The sequence below is a fragment of the Spermophilus citellus genome (assembly GCF_964194105.1).
Source record: "Spermophilus citellus genome assembly, chromosome: 6".
NCBI classification, from domain to species: domain Eukaryota; kingdom Metazoa; phylum Chordata; class Mammalia; order Rodentia; family Sciuridae; genus Spermophilus; species Spermophilus citellus.
In genome coordinates this window covers 154,335,656-154,351,090 of record NC_138187.1, presented here as the reverse complement: position 1 = coordinate 154,351,090, position 15,435 = coordinate 154,335,656, and the positions used below count along the sequence as shown (strand labels likewise).

The window sequence follows — 15,435 nt, the reverse complement described above, 5'->3', positions numbered from 1 at the left end:
CCCTGCACTGCCCCAGAACAGAAAGGCTACACCAGTCCCTTGGAACTGGTAAAGACCATACTTCTACTCCCAAAATATTTCACAATAAAAGCTGCAGGCTTAATCAGAATACTAGACAAGTCTGAGGCTACCTAAAGAAAATAAATTAGCTATTTAAAAAAGAAGGGCAGGAGAGGGGAACTCCTTTCCTTAATTGGCTATCCTTAAGGAATAAACATCTAGCTCTTAATTTTAGTCTCCTGGCAGACAGATTTCCTACAAAGTTTTACTATTGTCGGGCATGTCTAATAAATGAGAATGAATAATGCAAATTAACAATGAAGATCACGTATTAAACAAAATTTTTCCATAATCTCTATGGTCAGAAGGAGTTATAAGGACTTGATCAGTATCAATCACCATTCCTTTTTAACTATTTGCATGAAAGATTTCTTAACATTCTGTTTAGAGTATCTCACTTTGGGAGATGAAGACAAATATCTGACATATTCAAGTGCTATTCAAGAAAGCAAAAATAACAAGGTTTTTATTAACAAGTTTTAGAGTTTAAAGCCATTACATTTTCTTAGCTTAGGAAAAAGGTAAGCAGTTGAACATTTTTTGAAGTAAAATCATGCTTTTGATGTACAAAACCTAGGACTGACTGAATCAAGGGAAAAATAAACCTTATCATCCTGGCCTAGGAAAAGAACTAGATGAATGAGGAACAGGTTCCTATTTCTTACAAGTAAGGATTGAAAAACTTTGAGATTAAAAAAAAAAAAAAAAAAAAGCACTGTCAGACTGTCAGAGCACTGAGCCTTGGCTGCAATTCAGGCTGTTACTACAAGCATCCCAATTATTTCAAAGATGCCCTGAAATCCAACCCAACCCTTCTACTTTCTGCCAGAGGCTCAGAAACAACCAAGTCAAGTTCCAAGAATAATCATGACATACCATACCCTTTCAATTAAAGTCATCTTCAGGGAGACTGTTGGTCTTTGGGAAGTTATCTTGTTCTATTTCCTACCTTATCCACTTAGAACCCAGTAAACGTAGAATAAGAAACCTGAAATTGAACAGCAATTAATTAATGACAATTGATTCTATTTGGAGGATGAGTGGCTAAAACTGCTACCTCTTTGGTAAATCTGGTCTCCCAGGCTATCTGGAAAGCCACAGGTCTAATATTGAAAGGGTAAAGTTTCTAAGCTGGAAAGCTTGAATTAAAATGTAAAAGATTAGGTATTATTAAGTTCCTCTGTTACACCCAGATTCCTGAGATAGTTAAGACAACGTCCTACTGGCCATTCAGCCTAGGGCCCTGTGCAGTTTGTCACAGGGCCCGAACCAATCAGTTTGAATGTGTACCCAGTTTAGAAGTGACCAATCACCCCTGCCCAGCCTGTTCCGGCCAATGAATGGACTAATCATGTATCAGAGTTGTTCAATTTTCCCGCGCCTCATGATTTGTTCTGATGTATGCAAAGCCCCCCACCCTCTCCAAAAAGTGTACTTAAGCTCTGCTTGACCTCTGCTCTGGGCTCTGGGCTGCTCTCCCTTCTTGAGTGAGCACGGTGCCCCAGCGCACTGGAACGGATCCCTAATAAATCCCCCTTGCCATTGCATGGAGCTAGTCTCCTGTGGTCTCTCCTTCTCCGACGTTTACATGCCACAGGTCTAATATCAACTTTCAAAATATTTAAGTATAAGGAAACAAGAATGTGAAGAGAACCTATAGAATGTTAGAAAAATCTTTGCTAGCTACTCTTCTGACAGAGGATTACTATCCAGAATATATAAAGAACTCAAAAGCTTAACATAAAAACAAAACTCAATAAATGAGCAAACAAATTAAACAGACATTTTTCCAAAGAGAAATACAAACAAACAACAAATAAATGAAAAAAAAAATCCCAATATTCAAAATGTCAATCAGAGGGTCTCCAGGCCAATCCTAGATCCTAGCCAGCTCCCCCACCCCACCAACTCCAGTAGGACAAGGGACTCTAAAAACCCCTTTTCCTGTCCCAAGCCCTCCCTTCCTGCCCTAAGCCCAATAAAAATTCCAGTCTGCCTTTTGGTCGCTGCTGCCTGACCTTACACAAAATAATTAGCAATTAGGGAAATGGAAATCAAAACTACACTGAGATTTCATCTCAATCCAGTCAGAATGGCAGCCATCAAAAACACAAACAATAACAAATGCTGGAGAAGATGTGGAGAAAAAGGACCATTTTTACACCACTGGTGAGATTGTAAATGATATGTAAATCAGTGTGGAGGTTCCTTAAAAGACAAGAAATGGAACCACCACATGACCCAGCTATACCACTCTTTCAGTATTTATCCTAAAGAATTAAAGACAGTATATTTTGGCGATAGACATACCCATGTATGTAGCAGCACAATTTACAATAGCTAAGCTACGGAACCAGCCTACGTGTCCAACAATAGATGAATGGGCAAACAAAATAGAGTGTTCTGTTTGTGGTGCTGGGGATTGAACCTAGGGCCTTGTACATGCAAGGCAAGCACTCTACCGACTGAGCTGTATCCCCAGCCCAACAAAATGGAGTTTTATTCCACCATTTAAAAAAAATGAAATTAAGGATGGAAAACGGATGGAACTTAACTGATGTTAAATGAAATAAGCCAAACTCAGAAGGTCAAGGGGTCGCATGTTTTCTCTCATGCATATTATATAGAATAGCATATGAAAGATATATGTATCTTTCATGCATATAGGTAAAAAGGAATGATGATATTGATTAAGTCCTCATGTGGAAGTTAGGAAAAAGGAAAAGAAAGGTGGGGGGGTCCTCATGAAAATTGAAGAGAGATCAGCAGAATAGAGAAAGCGACCAGGGAGAGGTAGAAAAGGAAGGAAATGGGAAATACTAGGAAATTATATTGGCCAAATTATATTGTTATACTGTATGCATGTACAGATATGTAATAACAAATCATACCATTGTGTATAACTACAATGCACCAATAAAAAAAATATGGAAAAATACTTATGTATAAACAGTGACTGATAACTTCCCTGCAAAATTGAAGCCTACTATGTTAACAGATTATAAAGCCATTTTAAAGAGGACTTTTTGGTCAGAATACAACTTTGAACATCAAGGTATAAGGGGGTTTTATACCTTCTAACAGAATGCCTGTAATGTGGATCAGGGCTCTGGTTTCCCTACTCATTTTATGCATAATACATTGTGCTATGAATTTGAGGTGCTGTGCAAGTATACTTGTACTATATCTACAGGGATATGATTACATAAAATGGACTACATGAAATTTACAACACATAAAAATTCCATTTAAAGTTAACAATTGTTCTAAAGCTTGTACTGACTCAAACCTTTATATACTAACTGAATACACTTCTATTTCAAATTTTCTTTTTGTTGTTGTTGTTGTTGTTGTTGTAAGAAAAACTCTTCAGATTTAAAATTTGCAGTTATTCTGGAATTCCATTTGTCTCAAGATTTCATTAAGAGATAACTATGCGGGCTGGGGATGTGGCTCAAGTGGTAGTGCGCTCGCCTGGCATGCGTGCGGCCCGGGTTCGATCCTCAGCACCACATACCAACAAAGATGTTGTGTCCGCCGAGAACTAAAAAATAAATATTAAAAATTCTCTCTCTCTCTCTCTCTCCTCTCTCACTCTCTCTTAAAAACAACAAAAAAAAAGAGATAACTATGCAATGCTATATTCTTAAACCTGTTTTCTTATAAAAGTCAAGCATATGCTATTCTATATAATCACTCATGTGGATAGTGTATATAGCAAGACCCTTCTGACAAAAGATTTTTAAAAGTAACTCTCTCTGATCAGCTTATATTTTTTATAGCCAGAGTACAAATTAATAATACATTTCATTATAAATCTACCTGAAAAGTCTTTGATAACTAAATCTTTTTAAAGGTTCATATATAACAAATAAAAGTTAAAGAGTATTTGAAGACTTATATATACTTGTATTCCTAAGTATACAAAAGTTATCTCTACTCTATAATTAACCTGCTCTTTAAAATAAATACATGTAGGGAGATAAAAATCACATCAAATATGAACACTGTGACAATTCCGATGTTATAAATTGTTATAAAATTTAGAGATAGAATTTATAGATTATACAATTCAAGCTCCATTTAAAAAAAGACGTCATTATACTTCTTAATGGAAAACATTCTTTTCTTGTCAGTATTAAATTATTAATCCCTCACAGGAACCTATTTTTATATATTAGTATATTAAAAAATTTAAGAGTAGTTATATACACCTTTCACAGAGTTTGAAGAAAACATTCATTCAGCTCTCCAAAGGGTGCTTTTCAAAAAGTTAAAGTTGAATTTTTAATTTTTTTGTTTACATTTGTACTATTCAGAACCACAGTGAACTTATATAAAATTATCTTCAACTTCAACTTTTTGTGAACTATTATTTGTGGCACTTTTTCCACACATATTAGATTCTAAGTAAACAATTACCCTTTACAAGATATATAAAAATTCAGAAATCTGAGTAACAGATATTTTAGAAGGTCACTTGCTTTTGATTTTGCTAGTCCTAAAGTATTTGCTGAAATACATCCTTAAACATATTAAATTTAAGAAACAACTTTTGGAATACAGTCAGTGCTTCATATATTTCAGTATTTAAAAGTACATAAGTCCATTTTACTTATATCTTTAATACCAATGTAGATGGCAGCATAATAGCTATTTAAAGCATTAGTTATGTGATCTTAAGAGCAAAAAGTATGATTCATGTATATATTATTCAGAAGTCACTTTGGGGTTGTTTATTTGTTTTTAAAGAAGTCCCATTTCCCAACTGAGAAGCAGTCTAAGCATTCCACGTTGGGGAAAGATTGTTGCTGCCATTGAACAGCAATGTTGTGATCCCAACTCTGTCTTCTCAGTTTTGAGCAAAGTTGTATTATTTGTTCCTACTTATACCTAAAGACTCAATAACTATTTTTGGTTGGCTGACCAAATAGCAACAAACTTTTCTAAGAATTAATTCCCTCATGGGCTCAGTGGTAGAGTGCTTGCCTAGCACATGTGAGGCACTGGGTTCAATCCTCAGCACTATAAATAAACAAACAAACATATAAATAAATGGCACTGTGTCCATCTAAACTAAAAAAATATTTAATTTTTGATTTTATCAACTACTGCCAGTCCTTCCAATTGGCTGTGTAATGTTGATAATAGCTTAATTAAAATTCCTCCAACAGTCACAAGAATGCAACAACAGTAGTGGGGCCGTGGCGCATGCCTATAATTCCAGCCGCTCAGGAGGCTAAGGCAGGAGGATCGCTTCAAAGCCAGCCTCAGCAACCTAGTGAAGCTCTAAGCAACTCAGCAAGACCTTTTCTCTAAATAAAATATTTAAAAAGGGCTGGAGAGGGCTGTGGCTGTTTCTCAGTGGCAGAGCACTTGCCTAGCACATGTGAGGCCCAGGTTCAATCCTCAGCACCACATAAAAATAAACAAATAAAATAAAGGCATGCTGTCCATCTAAAACTATAAAAAAAAAAATTAAAAATAAAAAAAGGGCTGGGGATACGGCTCCGTGATTAAGCACCCTTGGGTTCAATACCCTTACCAAAAAAAAGCAACAATACATTGAAAAACATTTATACATAGAATTAGAAATCTTCTTTGAAGAAGTTCAAAATATATTTATCCAAATTCTTACAGAATATTCTAGCACTGAAATTCAATTATGACACCAATAAAGTGTCAATATTCACAATATTTATAAATAAGTTTTTAAATATTATTATTTTTATGGTGCTAGAGATTAAACCCAGGGCTCACGCACAAGAGGCCTGCACTTTATCACTAAGATACATTTCCAGCCATACTATGTCATTTTTAATTATTAATTTTAAATAAAAATGCAAAAATAATCCTAATAACTCTATGGGGGAAATAACATTAATTTAAAAAGAGAAAACAAAATCTGGAAATTTTAATACATTTAATTATGGTATACATATGATATCCTTACCAAAGTGACATCTTAAAATTAAATTTATACTGGGCATGGTGGTACACACCTGCAATCCCAGCATCTTCAGGGGCTAAGGCAGGAGGAGGATGGCAAGTTCAAAGCCTGCCTCAACAACTTAGCAAGTCCCTAGGCAACTGAGGAAGATCTCGTCTCAAAATAAAACAAAAAAACAGCTGGGGAATGTGGCTCAGTGGCTAAGTGTCCTTAGGTTCAATCCCTGGTACCAAATAAATAAATAAATTTATTTATAATACTGGAATGCAAAACAATTAGAGTATGCTTAATCATAGATTAATGATCTATAATATATAGATCATTAATCTATGATCCAATAGATTATAAATATATTTATAAAATATAATATTTTAAAATATATATAAATTTAATATAAATATATAAATATAAATAATGGAAAATATAAATAATGGAAATATATTTAATATAAATAATATAAATATAAATATTAATAATGGAAAATATAAATAATGGAAAGATTAATTCAATTGTAATAAATGAAAATAGAACAATATGTGTCATATATCCAGCAGATACTATGAAACAATAACTGGTGCTGAAATAAAATTGTATTAACTAAAATTTAGTTTTATATGTAATCTTATGATATAGAGTAGGGATTCGCAAACTACCACATGGGAGACAAATCTGGTTCAATTACAGATCTTGAAAATAAAGTTTTAAGCCAGGCCTGGTAGTGCACACCTGTAATCCCAGCAGCTCGGGAGGCTGAGGCAGGAGGATGGCAAGTTCAAAGCCAGCCTCAGCAAAAGCAAGGCGCTAAGCAACTCAGTGAGACCCTGTCTCTAAATAAAATACCAAATAGGGCTGGAGATGTGGCTCAGTAGTTGAGTGCCCCTGAGTTCAATCCCTGGTACCCCCCCCCCAAAAAAAAGGGAAATTAAAAAAAAATGAAGTTTTATTGGAACAAAGCCATACTTTTTCTTTACGTAAGATCTAGGGCTGCTTTTGTGCTACAGTGGCATCAAGCTCCATTTTTTAAGATGAGGTAACAAAAAAAGACTCATTCAAGGTCATATAGCTACTAAAATAATTTGTGGGTAGAATTATCACCTCAGAATGAATCCCTATACCTTGCTCATAGGATTAAAATGGTGAAACCACTGTGAAAACAATTTGGCGATTCCTCAAAAGCTTAGCAGAAATGCCACATGAGATATATATATATATATATATATATATATATATATATATATATATATATATATGCATACATACATATACATACACACACACATACACCCCTCCCCCCAAAAAAAACTCAAACTTCCAGGTACAGCAGTACATGCCTGTTATCCAAGCAACTAAAGGGCTAAGGAAAATTAATTAAAGTTCTTCCATGTGCCTACTAAGACCTTTGCACACATTTGACGGAAAATCTGAAGAATGCTAACTTCATCCAAATTAGAATAAGACATACTCCATGTTTGTATATCAAAACAAACCCTACTTAAAAAAGAATGCTGACTTCTTGGTGGGTTTGGCTCACTCAGGAGAATTCACAAATATTGACTTATCTCAAGGCCATGACTCCCTTCCTTTGGGGACCCTGCTAGTCCTTGGGAGAATGAAATGTCCTTGAGGGGATCATTAGGTCACACAGATTATAGAAAGGAGTTTGCTTTATTCTAACTTGTATTTAAGGGACCCCACTGGGAATAAAACTTTGGAGTCTCACCTGTGGAAAGGTGTTAGGGTCCGTAAACAAGTCAAGATGGCGCCTGGCACTTTGCCAGAGGGAGTGGTTTGAGAAGTAATGCCAGCGAGCCATTAAGATGATAGAGATTCCTTAATGACTGGCTGCTGTGTCTAGATTATGTCAATTAAGTTAAGCTGTGTGTAATCATTAAGATGATGATTCCTTATTGGTGGACTGCTGTACCTAGTTTATGTTAATTAAGAACAAGTTGTGTATTCAGTTATGTATATATACCCCTACTGTCCTACAATAAACGGCTCCCACTCCTGCTTTATCAATCTTCACAAGTTGCTCGTCACTCCCCGGTTATTTTGCTGCAGCCAGACTGCGGCAGAAAGGACACTCTGTTCAGGACTTCCTAGTCAGAACCTTGAAAAGCTAACCTGAAACTCCCAGCCCATAACTTCAGGTGTTGATGTTTCCCTCATCTGATGATATATTTTCTTCTCTTTTTCTCTTGCCAATCACTTTTGCTTTTGCTCTTGCTTCCATATTACTAAAGTAAACACTATCTTGTATAAAAAGAGTGTCTTTATTGTCTCAGATCCAACTTGCCAAATTCAGCAGCTCCATACATAACACTTTTAACCATACAGCAGCTCAGAAGGCGAGGCAGGAGAATAGCAAGTTCCAGGTTAGCCTCAGAAACTTAGCAAGACTCTGCCTCAAAATAAAAAATAAAAAAATAAAAAGGGTTGGGGACTTACCTCGGTGGCAAAGCAGCACTGGGTTAAATCCCTAGTATTAAAAAAAAAAAAAAAAAAAAAAAAAAAGAGGGCCTCAAATAGATATTTGTATGTGCCAGTGTTAACTAAGGCATGTTTCACAATAGCCAAAAGGTGAGAACTCAAGTGTCTATCAACTGAAGAATAGATACACAAAGTGTAGAGTCATGCTCATATAGTAGAATATTATTCAGCCATATCAAGGAATAAAGTTCTGATAAAGCCAGGCACAGTGAAACATGTCTATAATCCCAGTGGCTCAGGAGGCAGAGGCAGGAGGATCTCAAGTTCAAAGCTAGCACGAAGCAACTCAGTGAGACCCTGTGTCTAAATAAAATACAAATTGGGCTGGGCATGTGGCCCAGTGGTCTAGTGCCCCTGAGTTCAATCCCTGGTAATTTCCTACCCCACTCCACCCCCGCCCCCCAAAAAAAGTTCTGATAAATACAATACATGGATGAACCTTGAAAACATTATGACAAGTGAAAAAATTTAGACACAAAAAGATAAATACTGTATGAGTCCCCTTATACAAAATAACTAAAATAGACAATTCATAAAGGCAGAAAGTAGATGAGAGGTTACCAGGAACTGCAAGGAGAGAGGAATGGAGAATCATTGCTTGCTGATGGAGTTTCTATGTGGGATAGTGAAAAAGTTCTGGAAACAGATAACAATGGGTTGTACAACATTGTGAATGTAATCAGCGCCACTAAACTGTGTACTTTAAAATGGGCAAAAGAAAAAATTCTGTTATATACATTTAAAAATGTTTTTTCAAAGGGTGAATCTCATAAAAATTGTTCTTCTGTAGATAAATAGCACTTGCATGAAGAGTTGACCTAGTCCAGGAAAAAGTGATCAGAGGTATTCTTAACCCCACACTCTAACATGTTAATTTTTAAAAAATTATCTGGATAAATCTAAATTTGGATTTTCACACCATTGTGTTTTTTTAATATTTATTTTTTAGTTGTAATTGGACACAACACCTTCATTTTATTTATTTTTATGTGGTGCTGAGGATTGAACCTAGAGCCTTGCACATGCTAGGTTAGCTCTCTACTGCTGAGCCACAACCCCAGGGCCCCCCACACACCCTTGTTTTTATAGTACACTTTTGCTATACTTAGATTTGTGCCCTAAAAATCCAAGACATTTTTAGTATGTTTATGATTTCCTTGATTATCGTTTATGTAAATGCTCTCGTAAGTAAAATGAAAGAAAGAATGAAAATTTAAGGTAAAATGATTAAGATTCTGGACTTTACAAAAAGGAAAACCATCTAAAAGAAAGTTTTCTTGTGGGAACAAATAATCCATCACCCATTAAGTCATTAATTCTAAGAAATACCCAGATTATACAACCTTTAATGTTAGAAAATAAAATTAAAAAGCAGCACTGATGAGTGTAAATTATAAATTAGGAAATACAACGACACTAACAATAGTTACAGTTGAAGGAAGAAAATAATTTAATGAGTCGCCAGTTTAAAATGTGCAACTTAGATGTACTGACCTCAAAGGGTAAGGCTTACATAATCTTGTCCAATTACTACAGAACTCAGATAATTCTTCCACAAGAAAAAGAACTCTGCAATTCTAAAATTGCCACTCAACATCCCAATCCCGTAACAGGCAATCACATTAAACTAATTATGATTGTTATAATATGTAGTCATCAGAATACTGATTATTTTGCAAGTGTTTAAGCAACTTTCACCTTGTAAAGGCAAGGAAGGGCTGCTTTACCATCTGCTTATCTGTCACTTCTATCAGTAGAGTACTAAGTTTGATCCTCAACACACACCCACACACAAAAAGGCAAGGAAATGAAATTTAAAACATGGATATTCGGTATATAACATTACATACTATAAATATTAGACAACAGCAACTTAGTGAGACCCTGTCTCTAAATAACATATTTAAAATGGAGCTGGGGATGTGACTCAGTGGGTTGAGTGCCCCTGAGGTTTGATCCCCAGTACCAAATATAAATATTATAATATAAAACATTTACAGTATATTAAAAATTAACAAGATAAAAATTGCAAATAAAAAGATAAACAGTTCAGTATGGTGGTACATGGCTGTAGTCGTAGCTGTTTGGGAGGCTGAGACAGGAATATTACTTGAGCCCAAGAGTTTGAGGCACCTGGACAACATCAAAATCCTGTATTTTTTTTTAACCCCTTGTTGTACTAAGGATTGAACCCAGAACCTTGAGCATGTTAGGCATGTGCTCTTCCACTGAGCTATATAACCCCTGCCCAATACCTTATCCCTTAAAAACAAAAACATAAGCCATATACATATTTAAGTCATTTTTCTAGGTGTGATGACATGAGAATATATTATCCTATTTCAAAAATTTTAAGAAAAAGATATGAAAGATGTCAAACATAACAGAATGTCTAAATCTTTTTATTTTTATTTTTGTAGTTGTAGACAGCATATCTTTATTTTATTTTTTAATATTTATTTTTTAGTTATAGGTGTGACACAATGTCTTTATTTTACTTTATGTGGTGCTGAGGATAGAACCCAGTGCCTCACACATGCTAGGTGATCGCTCTACCTCTGAGCCACAACCCCAGCGCTATTTTATTTATCTTTATGTGGTGCTAAGAATCTAACTCAGTGCTTCACACGTGCCAGGCAAGTGCTCTGCAGCTGAGCTACAACCCCAGCCCCAGAATGTCTAAATCTTTAACCTACAAAACTACAGTCTTGAATCTGATAATCATTACTAAGTACGGCTATTCTCACTAAATCTACTTACTACTATATAACTAACATATAATCTTTTTTTAGTCTTAGAAACTTTTTGACTGCTTTCTATGGTTGTTTCTGGACTATCTACAGAGCTATATTTATTGATTGCAACTGATTTTGCAGCACACTTTCCACTTAAAATCTCCCTTTCAAGTAAATGAGGCAGACCCTGATGTTTCTCCTACAAGAAGTTTTCAAACTTTGAAATGGATGTGATTAATCAAATACTACAATGTATATTACACAGTATTCTAGGTAGGTGTACATCACCTTAAAGATGGGACGCTTTTAAGACTGAGGTGCTCTTTCCTTTGCCACTGATGGGTTTTGACTTTCCTGCCCATTGTTTATTTTATAACTGTCAGGACAGCTGGCTATGTTTGCCTATGATTAGTATCAAAAACTGCTCAAGAAATCAATTTCTTCCAAATCTCATCCATAGTCGGGGCAGTGATACATGCTTGTAATCCTAGTGATTCTGGAGGCTGAGGCAGGAAGATCACAACACCAGTCTCAACAATTTAGTGAGGGGCTGGGGAGACAGCTCAGTTGGTAGAACTCTTGCCTCACATGCACAAGGCTCTGAGTTCAGTCCTTAGCACCACCAAAAAATAAAAGAAAAAGAAACAATTTAGTGAGACTGTCTCAAAATAAAAAATAAAAAGGGCTGAGGATGTAGCTCATGGTAAAGCACCCTGTAAACTCCCCCCAGTAAATAAATAAACAAACACACACACAAATAACAAAAGGAATCTGTAGAAATTAAATTGAAGACTGACAAATTCTAGTCTTTTCTCTGCCATACTACATATGAGAATTTATCACCATTCACATTTTAGGGATGGGAAAAAAAATCACTCAGTTATTTTTAGATAAAAAGTCTTGAGATTTCATGAACCAAACTGAGGTATGCTGTATTTAAAATATAAATAAAAGGGTAGTTATATAATAAATTTATAGCAAAAATAAAAACTCATGAAAGGTCTGAAAAAAAATATTAATAAGAACATATTTGTCCTCATGAGAAAGTTCTTTCTATAAACACCTTCTTTACAAAGTTTGTTTTACATTACCCCCTACATCAAACCGTCAACTTGAAATACTTAGTTACTTTTTAAGTCATATTTTAGAAAGTCTAAACAAGCAAACCAAATTAATAGAAATTAAGAGAAAATTAGTGATATTCCTCTAGACTGAAACTGCTTCATGAATAATATAAGTATTAGAATTCATTTTCAGTTCTTTTTGAGCATGTGCATATGGCTATGTTATTTGACTGTCTTTACTAACCTTGACTGGAACCAGCAAATTCTTATTTAAAAAATTTCTTAAGCTTTCTGGGCTGGGGTTGTGGCTCAGTGGTAGAGCGTTCACTTAGCACATCCAAGGCCCTGAGTTTGATCTTCAGCACCACATAAAAATAAATAAAATAAAGGTATTGTGTCCAATTACAGATTTTATATATATATTTTTTAAAGAAGTTTTTTAAGCTTTCAATATTGTAGGCTTTCCCTGAAACCTAAACATTCTATTTCTCTTTTCTTCCAAAACAATTTCTATTTTAAAATACTTCAAAGTGTCTACTTTGCTTTTCTACTTCCTACCTTTTTAACCATCTTTTCCCTTATCCATTATTTCCTTGATTTTTAAAGTACCTCTACTTACCCAGGTAGATATTAAGAGTTCTGAAACATCCTCAAGTTTCAGGTTTATTTTCTATGTCGTACCCTCTTTAACACAAGAGATATATCAGGTTGCCAGAAAATTCAGATATATTATTCAGTCACTGAAAAGTTTAAATTTTACATTTTTATATCTCATTTATTTTCATCACTAGCAACCTGCTTCCTTGAGGTCTAAAGATTTTTAATACTTTTTAGCATTTTGACACATTACCAGAGAAATCAAAGCAGTTTCAAGTTCAAAATGTCATCTAGCCAAAATGGAGTAGGAAAAACAGCACCCAATATTTAATTTGTCAAAACTGTACAACACGCTGGGTGCAGTGGCACACACCTGTAATCCCAGTGGCTCGGGAAGCCGAGGCAGGAGAATTTGAAGTTCAAAGCCAGCCTCAGCAAAAGCAAAGTGATAAGCAATTCAGTGAGACCCTGTGTCTAAACAAAATACAAAATAAGGGGTGTAACTCAGTAGTCAGTGCCCAAGTTCAATCCCCAGTACAAAAAAAAAAAAAAAAAAAACAAGCTTTTGGGGAATGCCTAAGGGGAAAAAAATTGTTGCAAGACATAACTATAAAAGGTACAAGCTGGGCACAATGGGTGCATGCCTGAGATTCCAATGACTAGGGAGGCTCTGGCAAGAGAATCTCAAGTTTGAGGCTGGCCTCAAACTTTTTTTTTTTTTTTTTTTTGAGATCCTGTCTCAAAATAAAAAAGGTCCGGGAGCCCCAATCCTTGGACCTCTGATGCCGCTGCCCACGCCACGTCCCAGGAAGAGAGGAAGCCGGAGAAGAGCCCACATCGCCTGTCACCTAGATCCTCCAACCCTGCCACCCCATGTTCGCCTACACCCCCGCTCTGATCCCAGCTGGATCCAGAGTTGCTTACAGACCGATTTCTGTATCAGTATTATCTCGACCAGAGACTAGACCCGGAAAGGGCTCTACAGTTTTGTTTTGTTTTTTTAATATTTATTTTTTAGTTTTCAGCGGACACAACATCTTTGTATGTGGTGCTGAGGATCAAACCCGGGCAGCACGCACAACAGGCGAGCGCGCTACCGCTTGAGCCACATCCCCAGCCCCTCTACAGTTTTTAATGGGGCCCAGAATGGTGAACATCAGCTAATCCGAAGGAAGTTTCAGACCAGTGTAATCATCAGAGACATTGATACTGCTGCCAAATTTATTGGTGCAGGTGCTGCAACAGTAGGAGTAGCTGGTTCTGGTGCTGGTATTGGAACAGTCTTTGGCATCCTTGTTCTCCTATGCTATCCTGGGATTTGTCTTGTCTGAAGCTATGGGTCTCTTTTGTTTGATGGTCGCTTTCTTGATCTTGTTTGTCATGTAACAGAAATTACTGCTTGAAATGTTGGCATTCATAGTAATTATGGATGTAATTCTGTGTAACTTAACTGTGACTCCGAAAACTGTAGTGTTGGTGTCATGGAAATATACGTTATTTCCAAAGTCATTTCATTAAAGATGAAAACTTTAAAATAAATAAATAAAAATAAAAAATAAAAAGGACTGGGTATGTAGTTTAATGTTAAAACACCCCTGGGTTCAATCGCCAGGGAGAAGGGGCAGGGGGGACTGGGTGAGGTTTCTTTGGGGAATCTTACCATATTTCTGCAAGATGTAAGTGATATTTGAAATCCAAACAAATTTAAATTAGTACAGAATTTAATTCCTAAAGTTACCATTTATAAGTATAATAATATGAGTTTATTCAGGGGCAGAATTCAAATCTAGACGGAAAATAATACCTAACTAAATTTAATAAAGCTCACTGTATCTGGCACAGTGTTGTATATTCTGGTTATTTTAGTCTCAATAACTATTCTGTTTTCACTCTTACCCCTAAGAATTTACACTCCACAAAGCAGCCAATCTAAGCTATCCCACTCAGAACAAAATAATCCCGATTCCTACACAAACCCTGCATGAACCAGCCATCAGCAATCCCCATTATTACAACCATTGAACTTTCCTGCTCTCTTCCTCCTTTTATGTATTATCCACTAACCCTCTCCACTGACATCAGTACTCGTGAGTCAATCTAACTTCCTCCACAATTCTGAAAGGACATATATCTCTGTACACACACTGTCCAGAACTTAGCCCTTGATGGTTCTTTTCCCAGAATGCTTTTCTCCCAAAAGCACAAGTCTAACTCCTTTAGATCACAGTCTCTGCTTAATGTCACTTCATTAGAGGCTTTCTTTCAACAACCCTATCCAAACACCTCCTCTGCCATGAACCTGTCCCTTTACCCAGCTTTCAGTTTTCTTCCTAAAACCTATCATCATATAAATAGTAATAAATATTTATTTAGAGTCTGTCTCCACTTACCACAATGTAATCTCCATAAAGGCAGGGACTGTGATTTGTTCAGAGTTGCATTCCCAGTGTCACGAAAATGTGGTAGATGCTCAGCAATTGTTGAGTGAACAAAAATTTCAAATATCTGACTCTAGAATCCATGTTGTCAACTTTAATTA

At 35.8% G+C, this 15,435-nt stretch overlaps 1 protein-coding gene and 1 pseudogene across 6 annotated transcripts in view; one reads left to right on the top strand and one right to left on the bottom strand.

The window, feature by feature from the left end:
- Positions 1-15,435, bottom strand: part of ABL2 (ABL proto-oncogene 2, non-receptor tyrosine kinase) — a gene marked incomplete at its 5' end in the record, with an annotated part of 104,376 nt that overhangs the window by 47,803 nt on the left and 41,138 nt on the right. The gene's annotated exons all lie outside the window — the stretch shown is intronic.
- Positions 13,770-14,300, top strand: LOC308652291 (ATP synthase F(0) complex subunit C3, mitochondrial-like; annotated as a pseudogene). Its single transcript has 2 exons — positions 13,770-13,890; positions 14,025-14,300. The product of its transcript is annotated as an ATP synthase F(0) complex subunit C3, mitochondrial-like (transcript).